Raw genomic sequence first — 14760 nt, forward strand, 5'->3', positions numbered from 1 at the left:
ATATTCACAACAACTCTGTGAAGTGGGAATCATTATTATCTCCATTTTACAAATGAGAATCTGAAGTAACTATTTCAGTTAAAGGACATGCCCAAGGGAACATAGTAAGTGACACAGCCAAGATTCAAACTCACACAGGCTAGCTCCAAAGTCCATTCTGTGAACTGTTACCTAATGACAAAGGAAGATGTTAATCATTTATCATCACAGGAGAAAAGCAGACTAAAAACAGTTTGAAAAATGTGATTCCAATTCTATATCAAACATTTGAAAAATTATATGACTGTATTTGCAAATAAATATTATTATTATTATTATTTTTTTTTTGAGACAAAGTCTTGCTTTGTTGCCTGGGCTAGAGTGAGTGCCGTGGCGTCAGCCTAGCTCATAGCAACCTCACACTCCTGGGCTCAAGCAATCCTTCTGCCTCAGCCTCCCGAGTAGCTGGGACTACAGGCATGTGCCACCATGCCTGGCTAATTTTTTCTATATATTTTTAGTTGTCCAGATCATTTCTTTCTATTTTTTAGTAGAGACAGGGTCTCGCTCTTGCTCAGGCTGGTCTCGAACTCCTGACCGTCAGCGATCCACCCGCCTCGGCCTCCCAGAGTGCTAGGATTACAGGCGTGAGCCACCGCGCCCAGCCACAAATAAATATTATTATTAATATAAGCATATATGCCATGGTGTTAACAATGCTACCTCTGTCTGAGAGGTTGCATTTAAGTGATTCTTATTTCCTTTTTAAAAATTTTTTGTATAGTCTACATTTTCTGTAATAGACATTTATAACTTTTTTAATGAGGAAAAAAATTCTAGGACAAAACAATTTCTTTTGGCAAAATCATCTCAACATTTGTGACCTTTATGCAAGTTCTGGTGTGAAGTCATGTAGAGAAGTCACATTCTGTGGAAAGCTTTCAAGGGACATGCCCAGATCACATCATGCCGACCATTTTGCCTCAGAGGAAAATGAACTTAAAACTCATTAATGCATAAACTCCGTGCCTGGGAGGCGAGCTATGTTGACCACCAAGAAGATGTTAGAATGCTGAAGCTGGCAGGACCTCAAGCTTCTCGAATTTAACCCCTCGGTTGGTACAGACTGACGCTGGAGGGGTTACCTACAGAAAGTCAAGTCAGATAGTCAAGTCAGGTAACTGGGAGGCCCTTATAGAAAGTGGCATTTGCTCTAGGAAGAAGAACTAAGCAGGAAATTTCACAAGTTGTTTCAAATTTAGTCACAGAATATCCTGACAATAGCAAGAGGGCATTTGCATTGATTTTTATCTTCTTGTGGCCACAGAAGTTTGCAGAGAAAAAAAAGGAAAGCTCTGTGGATGTATTGCAGTAAAGACACATGTGTATAGCTTGGGAGAGTGTAAAATTAGCTGTGATAGAGAAGAATCTGTTGCAGACGATGACATGGACATGTAGCCCTCTTTTCTCAGACTACACCCTCTGACAGGGCTGGGTTACATTCAGAGTCTTCCCATAAGTGCCTGTGGAGGTGACCCGGAGTTCTTGGACTTCCAGCCCAGTCTGGATTTTCTGGGAGAAGCTGTTATATTTCTTAGTCCAGTCCCACCCTCTCAAAACATCACAGTGACTCATCTGAGGATAGTGGAAGGTTGGCAATCTCAAAGCAACACAGTTGCTCAGAGCTTGACCTTTCCAATGGCTTCTCCCTGCCTATAGAGCAGCCCCTCTCGGCAGCTCCCCGTTCCCGCCGGTGTCATCCAAGATCTCTCACTGATCCAGGGTCTTAGGTCTCTCTGTGACTTACTCATAATATACTACCTCTAGAGGTCAGTTCAAAGCAGGGCTCTTGCTGAGTTCTGGAATCCTAGTACTTCACCGATTTTAAAGAAAACGCTTTGAGATGTCCTGGATTTGCATTAGTGAAACAAACCTATGTTCTTTCACAAACTGTCACAATTTTAGCTTTCCTCTCAAGCAATTTTCAGGACTCTAGGAAGGCAATATGGACACAAGTATTTAAACTAAAAAGAAAAAAAGCTACGTGATAACAGTTGCTAGAGGTAGAAAGAAAGAGCTGAGAGGATTCAGAGGTGTGGTTGTTCCATATGAGTTGGTGAATAAAGCATTCTTTGAGGCAGTGGACTTTGAGCTATCCCTTAAAGATGGGCTGGATTTTTGTAGGCTGATATAGGAAGGGAAGCAAGGGGAGAGGGACACCCAGACTGAAGAAAATATCTAAACAAAAGTTTGGAGCTGTGAAAGAATGAGTCATAGCATAGCAAAGTGAGAAGTCCTGTTTTCTATTAACAGAATAGAGTTATCCTGGAGCCAAGGCAAACTAGGAAAAAAAAACCATCCAGTCTAAGATGCCATGATTGCCATCAACTGTAAGATGCACTCCGATTTCACAGACATTTCAAACGTTTTTTCTAAAATGTCTTTTAGAATTGATGAAATGGTTAACTGGGGTCATATTATAGAAGGTGTGAAAAACCAGGTAAGAGAGTAGATGGTAAGAAATGGAGAGCCCTTGAAGGCTTTTGAGCAGGGGTGTGATGTTATGCTTTATGAAGATTGCTCTAGTTGCTGTGTGTAAAGGCTGAGGTATTAATTGAATGCACTGTGCTAGAGCTACAGAATTAGTACAGGCCCCAGAGAACTAGAGGAGCTATGGGGGTGGTAGTGGGAATGCAAAGGGTCAGACACAAGAGACTTTTTCAAGGAAAAATCAAATGAGTCAACTGCACAGACATGGTGAGTGAGAGAGGAGTCAAAGATGAATTACAGATGTATAAAGAATGCGGTATGTCTGTTGTTGTAATTTATGTTTCCTACTTATTATGCTTCCTGGTTGCAGATTTTTTTCCTTTCCTAATTATTTCTGTTAAGAGATGGTAGAGTTTTTGTTATTGCTTTTCTCTCATATCTAATGTTTTAAAAGTTTTGATTCCCACAATGGCACTGGCATAAAAATAGACACATAGACCAATGGAACAGAATAGATAACCCAGATATAAATCCATGCATGTACAGCCAACTCATTTTTGACAAAAATGTCAAGAACATACAACAAGAAAAAGACAGCCTCTTCAATAAATGGTGCTGGGAAAACTAGATAACCATATGCATAAGAATGAAACCAGATCCCCATCCCTCATCATGTAAAAAATCAAATCAAAACATATAAAATACTTAAATATAATTCCTGAAACTATTAAACTACTAGAAGAAAACAGTGGAAAATGCTCTAAGATATTGGTCTGGGCAAAGATGTTTCATGTACAACCTCAAAGGTATAGGCAACCAAAGCGAAAATAGATAAATGGGATTACATCAAGCTAAAAAGCTTCTGTACAGCAAAGGAAACAAATAACAAAGTGAAGAGACAACCCAAAGAATGGAAGAAAATGTTTGCAAACTATCCATCTGACAAGAGATTAATTATAAGAATGTATAAGGAGCTCAAACAACAGCATGAAAACAATCTGATTTTTAAAATGGGCAAAAGATATGAGTAGACATTTCTCAAAAGAAGACATACAAATGGCCAACAGGTATACGAAAAAATGCTCCACTTCCCTGGTCATCAGAGAAATGCAACTCAAAACCACAATGAGATATCATCTCACTCCAGTTAAAATGGCTTTTATCAAAAAGACAGGGAATAACAGATGTTGGTGAGGATGCGTAGAAAGGGGAACCCCCATACGTTGTTGGTGGGAATGTAAATTAGTACAGCAACTGTGGAAAACTGTATGGAGGTTCCTCAAAAAAACTAAAAATAGAACTACAATATGATCCAGCAATTCCACTACTGGACATATATGCAAAAGAAAGGAAATCAATATATCGAAGAGATATTTGCACTCCCATGTTTATTGCCACACTATTCACAAGAGCCAAAATATGGAACCAAACTAAGTGCCCATCACTGGATGAATGGATAAAGAAAATGTGGCATATACACACATGGAATATTATTCAGCCATAAAAAACAATAAATCCTGTCATTTGCAGCAACATGCATGGAACTGGAGGTTAAGTGAAACAAGCCAAGCACAGAAAGAGAAAAATCATATGTTCTCACTCATCTGTAGAAGCTAAAAAAGTGGATCTCATGAAGACAGAGAATAGATTGATGGTTACCAGAGGCTGGGAAGAGGGAGAATGAAGAAAGATTGATTAATGGGTACAAATATGCATTTTGATAGAAGAACTATGACCTAGTGTTTGATCAATCACTCTGGTTTACAATAATCTATTATATATTTCAAAATAGTTAGAAGAGACTAATTTGAATGTTTCTAGCATAGAGAAAAGACAAATATTTAAGGTGATGGATATCCTAATTACATTGATTTGATCTTTTTTTTTTTTTTGAGACAGAGTCTCACTCTGTTGCCTGGAGTAGAGTGCCGTGGCATCAGCCTAGCTCACAGCAACCTCAAACTCCTGGGCTCAAGCAATCCTTCTGCCTCAGCCTCCTGAGTAGCTGGGACTACAGGCATGCACCACCATGCCCGGCTAATTTTTTTTTTATATATATATTTTTAGTTGTCCGATTAATTTCTTTCTATTTTTAGTAGAGACGAGGTCTCGCTCTTGCTCAGGCTGGTTTCGAACTCCTGAGCTCAAACAATCTGCCCACCTCGGCCTCCCAGAGTGCTAGGATTACAGGCGTGAGCCACCACGCCCGGCCTACATTGATTTGATCTTTACAAATTATATGAATGTATTAAATTATCAATGTACCCTGAAAATATGTACATCTATTATGTATCAATAAAAAATAGAATTACAAAAAGTTTTGATTCCCATCTTTATAGCACTAACAGGTGCCCTTAAATACTTAAGCCTACATTTTCATATTAACATAAAAAATTAATTATTATCCATTCTCAAAAAGAATGGAAGATTTAGCTGTCTTTTCCTTCCTCCACCCTCACCCCCACCACTTTTATCACATTTGAAATTGTATTTGGGGGCTAGATTCATGCGCATATCTACTCATGCGTGCTATTTGATTATGCCATGCAAAATATTCCCAATAAATAGCATCAATTTCAAGCCACCAAAAATATATTAAAATTTATGTAAACTTTTACCCCAAGGCCTGCTATGAATTTCAAGTTTATGGTCCATGTTGTGCTAATTCCTAATAATTCCTAACTAACTCTAAATTGTTTCCATTTTCAACACTGTTGCAATTTCTATTTCTCTAAATTTTATTTTAACTTTATTGTTCTTAAGGTTCTAATGATTAAATTAGCATACCTTCTATTCTTATCTTAGGATACATGCTTCTAGAATAAAGTATACAGTTTTGGTTACTGCGCCTTAAGAAAATCATGAAAGATATTCGGAAGGAGCAGAGAGGCACAATAAAATCTTTGAAGAGAAAGAGCTGCTGCTGAATAGGGACCAAAATAAAAATAACAAGGGCTCTTGAGTTTGGGAAAGCAATGACTTAGAGGGCACATGCTTAAACCTTTTAAAATCAAGAGGCAACAACGAAGTGAATCTACTGGTAGAATCTGTACACTAACATAAGAACATTTCTTACAACTTTCAGGAAATAAATTTAGAGAAAAAAATTAAAACTGTAGCTAATTTTGCTAGAAACCCTTCCCCCCTCCAGATGTACTTTTTATCATTCTCTACCCTGCTCTGGCTGGAGGAAGCTGATCTATTTGGACTGCATCAACAAGTGCCCTTGCCTTCTGGCTTAAGGTTGGGTTTGGAGAATGGGGTGGGGGTGGGACGCATTGTTGTAGGAAAGTTAAATGTGGAGGAAGGTGAGTTTGGGGTACTTATCCCCCAGCTCCCACCCTGCCAGGGCGCCCAGGGGGCTGAGTCTATCTACCGAAGGCTAGTACACTTGTCAGACAGCTCTGTCCATGTTCTTTCTAAGTTCTGGTAAATGCATCTTCCCTTCCCCTTTCAGACTTCTGGGCAGAAACAGCTCCTCCTTCTTGCTCACTCCAGACACTATACTCTATTGCTGATTTCTTGTAAATGTGCCTATGCTTGTAAATATTGCCTTCACTAACTTCTCTCAATTGCCTACATGAAGTATGCCATCTCTTTCCTGACCTATGCTGAACCCTGACTGACACACTAATGGACCTAGAGATCCCTGTAACTAAGAAATAGTAAGCGTAGAAAATACAAGTGTTAAAAAAGTGACTATGGATAAAAGAGACTAACCCTGACTTTGGGAAATGGGTCAATATTAGACAATATTGAGATTGTATTATTGGGGCCAAGGAACACCCACTGGGAGGGATGGATGGCTGGATGGGTGGAAGTAGGCTTTTCTTTTCAGAGTATGGATGTTTCCACTATCGGTCATCCTGGGAAATGGATAATCCCCATGTGGGAAATAAATTGAAACTATGGACTATAGAAGGAGGGACTTCCACCTCTCTCGGGAATAGGATCCATTTGGTCTTGAACTTTGAGGTATGGAAAGACCTAAAGCAGACTCATGCTTGTGGTGAGCTGTCCCCAGGATAGCAGCAACACCAAACTTCTGTTTTTGTCAGGAATGGCAGCAGGGACAACACCAGTTCATAGAAGAAAATAACCAATATATCTTGGTAAGGAACTCCAGGCAAGGAACTCCTAGGCCCAAAAGGTATTGTGTCTGCATTCCAGCCCCACCAGAAAGCAGGAAGCATTATCAGGATGTCCTCTTTGTACCAAACAAAAAAGTTTCTCTTTCCTGAGGCTGAAGTAGAGAGAATGTTCCTATGGTAGCAGAGCTTTCCTGGAGGTCAAAGCAATGAGTTAAGAAAGCTAGAGGGGAAGCATGGGAGGCCTCTGTTTTAGAGCATATATAAGTTAGTACCAGTAAAGTTTCAGATATAGTTAAAAGCACTTTGAGAGAGAGGAATTTCCAGCCAATGGACTGATAGAATATTGTGATATTTTGGATATAAATGGAAGGATACTTTCCACTGTAGTCATAGACTGAGAAGCTGAGAATACATGGGTTACAGAAATAGCTTCTAAATGGTTAGGTAAACCCTATGTCTGGTGAATTGATAGTAGGTTTACTGATGGAAGCTGAAACACGTTCCTGACCTTTTGAGATAGATACTGGAGAAACCAGGCTTTCCTTCCACAAACTCCCTTGGTACTGCTGCTGGTGTCGGAATGTGGGATTAGGTGGGTATGGCAACATTTATGGATTTTTGTTTTCATTGAGGTTCTGCAATTCATTTTCCCTATATCAGAGACAGAAATAGTTCTTGGGGCTTTCACAAAGTTGATGTGATGCCCTGATTTCTATTTTGGTTTAATGGGATTTAGAATTTCATTAGCGGCCAAACCACTCTCTCATTAGTCATATGAGCCTTGCACGTTTACCAAGAACTTGCCCTCTGCTCTGGCAAGAGAAGGAAGGCCCCTGTGTGCCAGCTGAAGGGATATCACCTGATGATCTCTAATATAATGTGGAGCCTGGGCTCAGTTTATGTGGGCAGTGAACCCAGGCACCATCCAAAAATATTGCTGTGAATTATTAACTTGGACCAGATGCATTTCCCAAGATTTTTGTGAAAATATCAAAAGTAATTTAAGTGTTTTATAATAGCTCGAGAAGATAAATTACCAAAAGATGAATATCAACTCTCATACAAAGAATAATTTCTACTGTCCTTGGAAAATGTTAATCAAACTTTAGGTAGTCTAACCAGCCTAATATCTTAAAGTTATAACCTGGGATAAGGAGAGATTGAGACTTAAGGTTTAAATATAAATTTTTCTATGAACCAAATATTCCCAAATACGTTTGAATCCTGAAGTGTCAGGCTTTCTCTTCTCTGTACAACCAATTATGTATAACTGGGTTCAAAAATTCCACTTCAGGGACATTTTGTTTTTCTACAGGCATAATCATTATTCTCTTCTCAGGAATTTTTGAGTCTTCCTCAAGGAGAAGTCTTTTTCTCTATGAAGACAGTGAGATCCCACATAGTCTGTTCTGCCTAATCTGTTCCTATGCTCTCTGACCAAAGAGTGCATCTGCCTAGCCTCAAGCTGCCCTGCCTCCCTGTCCTCTTTTAACCTTTCTACTTAAACCTAACGTCATCTTCTCCAAGGGCATGTGACTCAGGCAGCATAATGTCAGGGATCAGGGCTGAACTATTATAGACACAGTGGATTAGCAGCCAACGAGCAGTTCCTCTGATGGGCTAGCTAGGGTTCTCTGAGGATTCATTCCCTGGAAACCATGCTACTTGGACTGTAACAGAGTTGTAATTCTGAGGAGTAATTCTGAATTACAACAGGGCAGGATCCACCAAGGATGAGCTCATTTTCTGGGTGTGCTATTTGGGAACATTATCTCAATTATACTGACTTGAACAAAACCTTTGAGAAAGAATAAAGTTTTTGTTTCTAATTTATTCCATCTTAACTATGTTATGGTTGTAATTCCATCACATACCATGACCAGCGAAGCTTAATCGAGCATGGCGTTATAGAAATGGTGAATTGTTTCCTACAGCCTTTTATTGGCACTCTAGGATAAGGTATGAGTATGCATCATTCAAGGCTCCACTGCATCTTCAATATCAATGTCATAAAAGGCAATATCTGAACATTCTGAAAACTGAACATAAGGCATGACGTTTTTAAAAGTCCAGTCTATTTCTACAATAGGCAAATTAGATTAGTCTTTATACAAATTTACTCATAACAGAGTAGGTGTGTCTGGGAAAATAAGCAGATGTCTTTCTACATGATAATTAAATAGTAATTAATTTGCTAAAATTAGTTAAACACTCAAAGTACGGATCCTTATGTCAACAGGAAGAAAGGGGAACAAACCTGACTTCTGCCAACCTTAGACTGTTTTTCAGGTTTTCCTCAAAATAAATCTCCTCAAAATTGGCTTCTTCATTTAAAGCAATTCTCTTCATTGATTTTGAGGTTAATTATAGTAGGAACATGGGCGATAGATCTGTTCTGATTGAAGCATCTCAGAGAAACAACGTAGCAAAAACTTAACTGGATTTTGGAGCTGATTTGAGATTTCTTCCCCTGGTATTTTTTGGAGGTTGGGGTTATTGTTATTGTTGTTATTCAGAGTCTACTTCCATTCTGTTTGTCCAGGAGCAGGGGCAGTTAGCTAAAATGCTTTTGTTACAAACAACTATATGCCCTTCATTCTTCAGAAAATTCTCAGGTTCAGAGGCTGTACTTCCCTTACTAAGAAAATTTCATTTCATTAATGCTGTGGGTTTTCTCTTTCAAAAAGAAATACGGGGAAACAGTTTAGGAATTTCTCAAAGGTTAAACATAAAATTACCATATGACCCAGCAATTCTACTCTACATACCTGAAAGAATTGAAAATAGGTATTCAAATAAATACTGGTATATAAATGTTCATAGCAGCACTATTCATAATAGTCAAAATGTAGAAACAACCCAGATGTCCATCAATGGATGAATAGATAAACAAATTGTGGTATAAAAAAAGAACGCTACAACATGAATGAACCTTGAGAAAATAATGCTAAGTGGAAAGAAGCCAGACACAAAAGGTCATGTATTGAATGATTCCATTTATATGAAATACCCAGAATAGGTAAATTCATAGAGACAGAAAGCAGATAGACGATTACTAGGGCCTTGTGGTAAGTGGGTATGGGATTTCTTTGTGGGACAATAAAAATATTTTGGAATTTGATAGAGATAGTGGTTGCACAATATTATAAATGTACTAAGTGCCACTGAATTGCTCACTTTAAAATGGTTAATTTTATGTTATGTGAATTTCACCTCAATAAAATAATTTGAAAATAAGTATAAAACATCACTTTATTCAATTCTCTGCATTAAGTACTATACAACTCAGAATATTTTTCAGACCTAGGCAATAGGACTATAAGCCACAGGTAGAGAAACAACTGTTTGCACCAGTTTCTGAAAATGAGAAACTACTTCAGTCACCTGGAGCATGCCGGATTCATAAAGAGAAGCTTGACAGTTCACCAAGGAGAGAAATTATACCCGGTCCTCATATTTGTTGACAGTCATTTCAAAATAGAAGAGCCATTCATTTCTCTGACAGCCACAGACCTCGGGATTAAATTTTTTCATGCTTCACAAAAATGTACTTTCAATAGAAAATTGATATACTGGTTTTTATGAAATGAAATCTTGCAATCGGTGATCTGCAGAAGAAAAATGACCTATTTCTGCTCATACATTCCACTGCATTTAAATTCTTAATACAAAGATAAAGCCAAGAATTCTCTAGTTCTTGGGGTTAGGAGGTGTCAGGGTTACCATTCACCATAAAAACAGAGGGGCAAGAACAATAATTAAGGCTTTGGAAATAGACCCAGTGAGAGCTAAGGAAAAAAAGAAAGAAAAGAAAGACAATGGTATAGGAATTTAGTACTTTAGGGGTGTTACATGGGGGATGGTGATCATCTGTCCTCCCTTCCCAGAGGAAAGAGGAAATGAGCCCAAATGCACAGTGGGTTTCTAGTCCACATTAATATGTTCTTGCTGCAAGAATTTAAAATGACCGAATAAGACACTAAGGGAGGCTACAATGTTTCTTCAGGAGACATTTAAGACTCAGATGAGTAAGCTTTTCTCTGGAAAGCTGGTGATCTTGATGAGCTTTGAAAGGACAGTCCAGTTCTCTGAGTCTGAGATAGCTGTAACATATCAAGACAGATCAGAACAGAGAGGGGAAGTCCCTTTCTAACATCTTAACAGAACTCTCTGCCTGTATCTAACATAATTAATTTCTTCATGACTACTTTCTTGCTCTAACCTTAGTGGGACAGGGATCAAAGTTGCTATCCTCTATAAAGTAATCTTTCCAACAGTTGAAACTGGTTGCAATAATGTCATCCTTACCCCAAATATGTTTTCCATTCTCTGGGAAAAAGAATCTTAGTTCTTAAATTTTTTCTCATGAATCCATTTGGTCATCTCTGTGGCATTCTTATCACTACTTTAAAGCTCTTTATTGTCCTCTGAAATCATCTATATGCTTGGGCAGCCTAACTTGAGAAAAGACGTGTGGGTACTATTTGAATAAATACACAAAAATAACAGACTATTTGACTGATCCAGTTCTTTGGTTCCAAGGATAGCTGCTACTGTTTTACGGGCCACACTTGGGGATCTGGAGGGCCACATGTGTCCCTGAGGCTGCATGTTCGCCACCCCTGATTGGGCTGTACAGTGTGGTGACGAGGGGAGGGCAGGGAGCAGGGAGGAGATACTATTTGCGGCACTGCCCCAGGAGGGCTTTATTTTTAAATAAACACTGGCCCTAGAGCCACGAATTTCTCAAATTTTTTTTATTTTTTTTGAGACAGAGTCTCACTCTAACGCCACAGTGCCGTGACGTCAACCTAGCTCACAGCAACCTCAAACTCTTGGGCTCAAGCGATCCTTCTGCCTCAGCCTCCCGAGTAGCTGGGACTACAGGCATACACCACCATACCCAGCTAATTTTTTCTATATATTTTTAGTTGTCCAGCCAATTTCTTTCTATTTTTAGTAGAGGAATTCCTCAAATTAAATAGCAAGGACTTCTCTGGCCATGTAGAACTCTTGTTCTGCTTTTATATTTTACAAGGCCAAAGGGTTGAGTGAGACAAAGAAACAAATGGTTTACTCGCCACACTCAGCCAATCAGTAGCAGAACTGAATTTGGAATTTGGGAGCACTTTATTGCCCAGGTAGTGCCCCATCTACTGAGCTAGGCTGCCTACATTTGGACGCCCACTTAATATAAAATAAAAAGGTAGATAATGATAAGCTGACAGCTGTAGTGGGAGTGAATCCATCTTAACCTATGTGTGAATGAGTAGCAAGGTTTGACATTACTATTCCAACAATATTGGACCATTTGAAACAAATCAGCAAGATTTGATGAGAAGCTGGATAGATGGATTCCACATGAATTAAACAAGAGTCAGAAGAGAAATTGTCTTCAAGCTTGCCTTTCTTTGCTGTCATGACATAAAGGTGAACCATTTCTACACTGTATTGTTACATGTCATGAAAATGGATTCTTTTTGATAATCGGAAGCACTCGACACAATGGTTGGATAAAGATGAAGTGCCGAAACACAATCCAAAACCGAATATTCCAAAAAAGCTAACGGGGTCTGTTTGGTGGTCCGGCCCTGGTATTATCCACTACGGCTTCATGAACCCTAGTCAATCAGTTACAGTGGATATCTACTGCAACCAACTAGATGAAATGATGAGGATGCTTACAATTAAGCTGCTGAGACTGATTAATAGAGACAAGCCAATCCTCTTGCAAGACAACACTGGGCCACATGTTATACAAACAACACTGTTCAAACTACAGAAACTGGACTTGGAAAGTCTCTGTCATCCACTATATTCACCAGACCTTGCACCAACTGACTACCACTTCTTCCAGGCTTCGGACCACTTCTTGCAAAGAAAAATATTCAATTCTCAACAAGCTGTGTGGAAAATGTCTTTGGCGATTTCATCACCACTTGCTCTCCAGGGTTCTTCGCTGCTGGCATAAATAAACTACCGTTAAGATCGCAAAACGTTGTCTATAGTTTAGGTGCATACTTTGATTAATTGTACTGCTTCTTGTTTGGGATATATTAAACTACACTTTTGATTAGAAATTGGACATTTCATATTTAATGACCTAATATATTGTGAGCTGCCTCCTTTCAACCTTGTCCACTCGTTGGCACAGCAGCTCCCCTTCCTGTGGCAGCTCTTTCCCCTCCTCCCCTCCCCATCAGATCCCGGAGTTGGCCTGCCACGGCTTTACTCCCTGTGGCTGCCTGGCTCTTGGGAGTGAAGAATGCATCTTGTCTTGTTCTTGCTGCCTGGCATGCCAGTGCTTCCTCCATGAAGATGAAAGACATATTGGCTGACCTGATACCTAAGGAGCAGGACAGAATTAAGACTTTCAGGCAGCAACATGGCAAGATGGTGGTGGACCAAATCACTGTGGACATGATGAATCACTATGAGAGGCATGAAGTGATCAGTATATGAAACATCAGTTTTGATCCTGATGAAGACATCCATTTCCAAGGCCACAGTATCCCTGAATGCCAGAAACTTCTGCCCAATGCTAAGGGTGGGGAAGAACCCCTGCCCAAGGGTTTATCTTGGCTGCTGGCAACTGAATGAATTCCACAAGGGGAACAGTCATATTGGCTCTCAAAGAGGGCAGCTCTGCCTTCTCATATGGTCACTATACTAGGACAATTTTCCCACCAATCTACACCTCATGTCTCAGCTCAGAGCAGCCATTATAGCCCTCAATGGTGAAAGTAACTTTGACAAAGCATGCGCAGAGGGTATCACCCAAAGCAAGTACTGGGAGTTGATTTATGAAGGCTATATGGATCTGATTGCAAAGCTACCTTGTGTTGCAACAAAGATCTATCAGAATTTACTGGGAGGTCAGCAGTATTGGGGCCACTGACTCTAAACTGGAATGGTCCCACAATGTCACCAACATGTTAGGCTATCCTGATACTCAGTTCACTGAGCTCATGCACATGAACCTCATCATCCACAGTGACCAAGAGGGCGGCAATGTTAGTGCCCAAATCAGCCACTTGGTGGGCAGTGCCCTTTTGCACCCTTACCTGTCCTTTGCAGCAGCCATTAATGGGCTACCAGGGCCTCTACATGGACTGGCAAGTTCAGAAGTGCTTGTCTGGCTAACACAACTAGAGAAAAGTTAGCAAAGATGTGTCAGACAAGACTCTACTGGAATACACTCAACTCAGGATAGGTTGTGTCAGGGTATGGCCATGCAGTACTAAGGAAAACTGACCCACGATATACCCGTCAGTGAAAGTTTACTCTGAAACACCTGCTGAATGACCCCATGTTCAAGTTTGAGGCTCAACTGTGCAAAATGTACCCAATATCTCCTTGGAGCAGGTCAGTGCTCACAGTGGGGTGCTGCTCCAGTACTGTGGCATGATGGACATGAATTACTACATGGTCCTGTTTGGGATGTCACAGGCACTGGCATAATGACACAGCTCATATGGAACTGAGCCCTTGGCTTCTCTCTTGAGAGGCCCAAGTCCATGAGCACGGATGGTCTAATGAAGTTTGTGGACTCCAAGTCAGGGTAAAACTGGAGACTGGGGGCAGAAACTGACTACCAAAAAGTGATTAAGTTTAAAATAAGTTATACTCTTGTTTTGTTTCAGGGGACTTTTAAATACTTAAGATTAAATTGTGTCTGAGGCACTGATAATACATTTGAGGTCTTCCCTAACCAGCTTCCCTCCCCTGCCTGGTGTGAGTTGCCCATCAACCTTAGGGTGACCAGGACTAATGCATGTGGTATGGGTTAGGTCCCCCCCCCACCTTCTCTAGAGTAAGAATCAGGCTCCTCTTCCCTGGGTCAAAGCTGGTTGCAGAGAATCTGCAGTCACTTAGAAGCCTTTGCTTCTACTCTGCTCAGCCCCTAACAGGCCGGCAACCCAGGATTCTACCCTTTCTGATTCCGTGGGAATTATGTTGGATTGTCAGCCGTCCCAAGCCCTTCGGCCCTCTCCCATGCACAAAAACACCACCTAGCAAGACTTACTGGTTAACTGGAGATGCTCTTGCAATATTCTTATGCTACCAGGTGACCATAAACGCACAGCATTTGTTGTGACTGGCACTCAGTGTTTGATTTGATTTTTAAAAAAAATTATCCCATTAAAACTAAAGTCTGAGAGTGTTCTGCTTCTCATTACTTTAATACTTAGCTCCTTCC

At 40.0% G+C, this 14760-nt stretch overlaps 1 pseudogene; it reads left to right on the forward strand.

Moving 5' to 3' along the window:
• Window positions 1-2780: 2780 nt before the first annotated feature.
• Window positions 2781-14125, forward strand: LOC105806117 (annotated as a pseudogene).
• The last annotated feature ends 635 nt before the right edge of the window (window positions 14126-14760 follow it).

Source organism: Propithecus coquereli, unplaced genomic scaffold, assembly GCF_000956105.1.
Source record: "Propithecus coquereli isolate 6110/MARCELLA unplaced genomic scaffold, Pcoq_1.0 Scaffold138, whole genome shotgun sequence".
NCBI classification, from domain to species: Eukaryota; Metazoa; Chordata; class Mammalia; order Primates; family Indriidae; genus Propithecus; species Propithecus coquereli.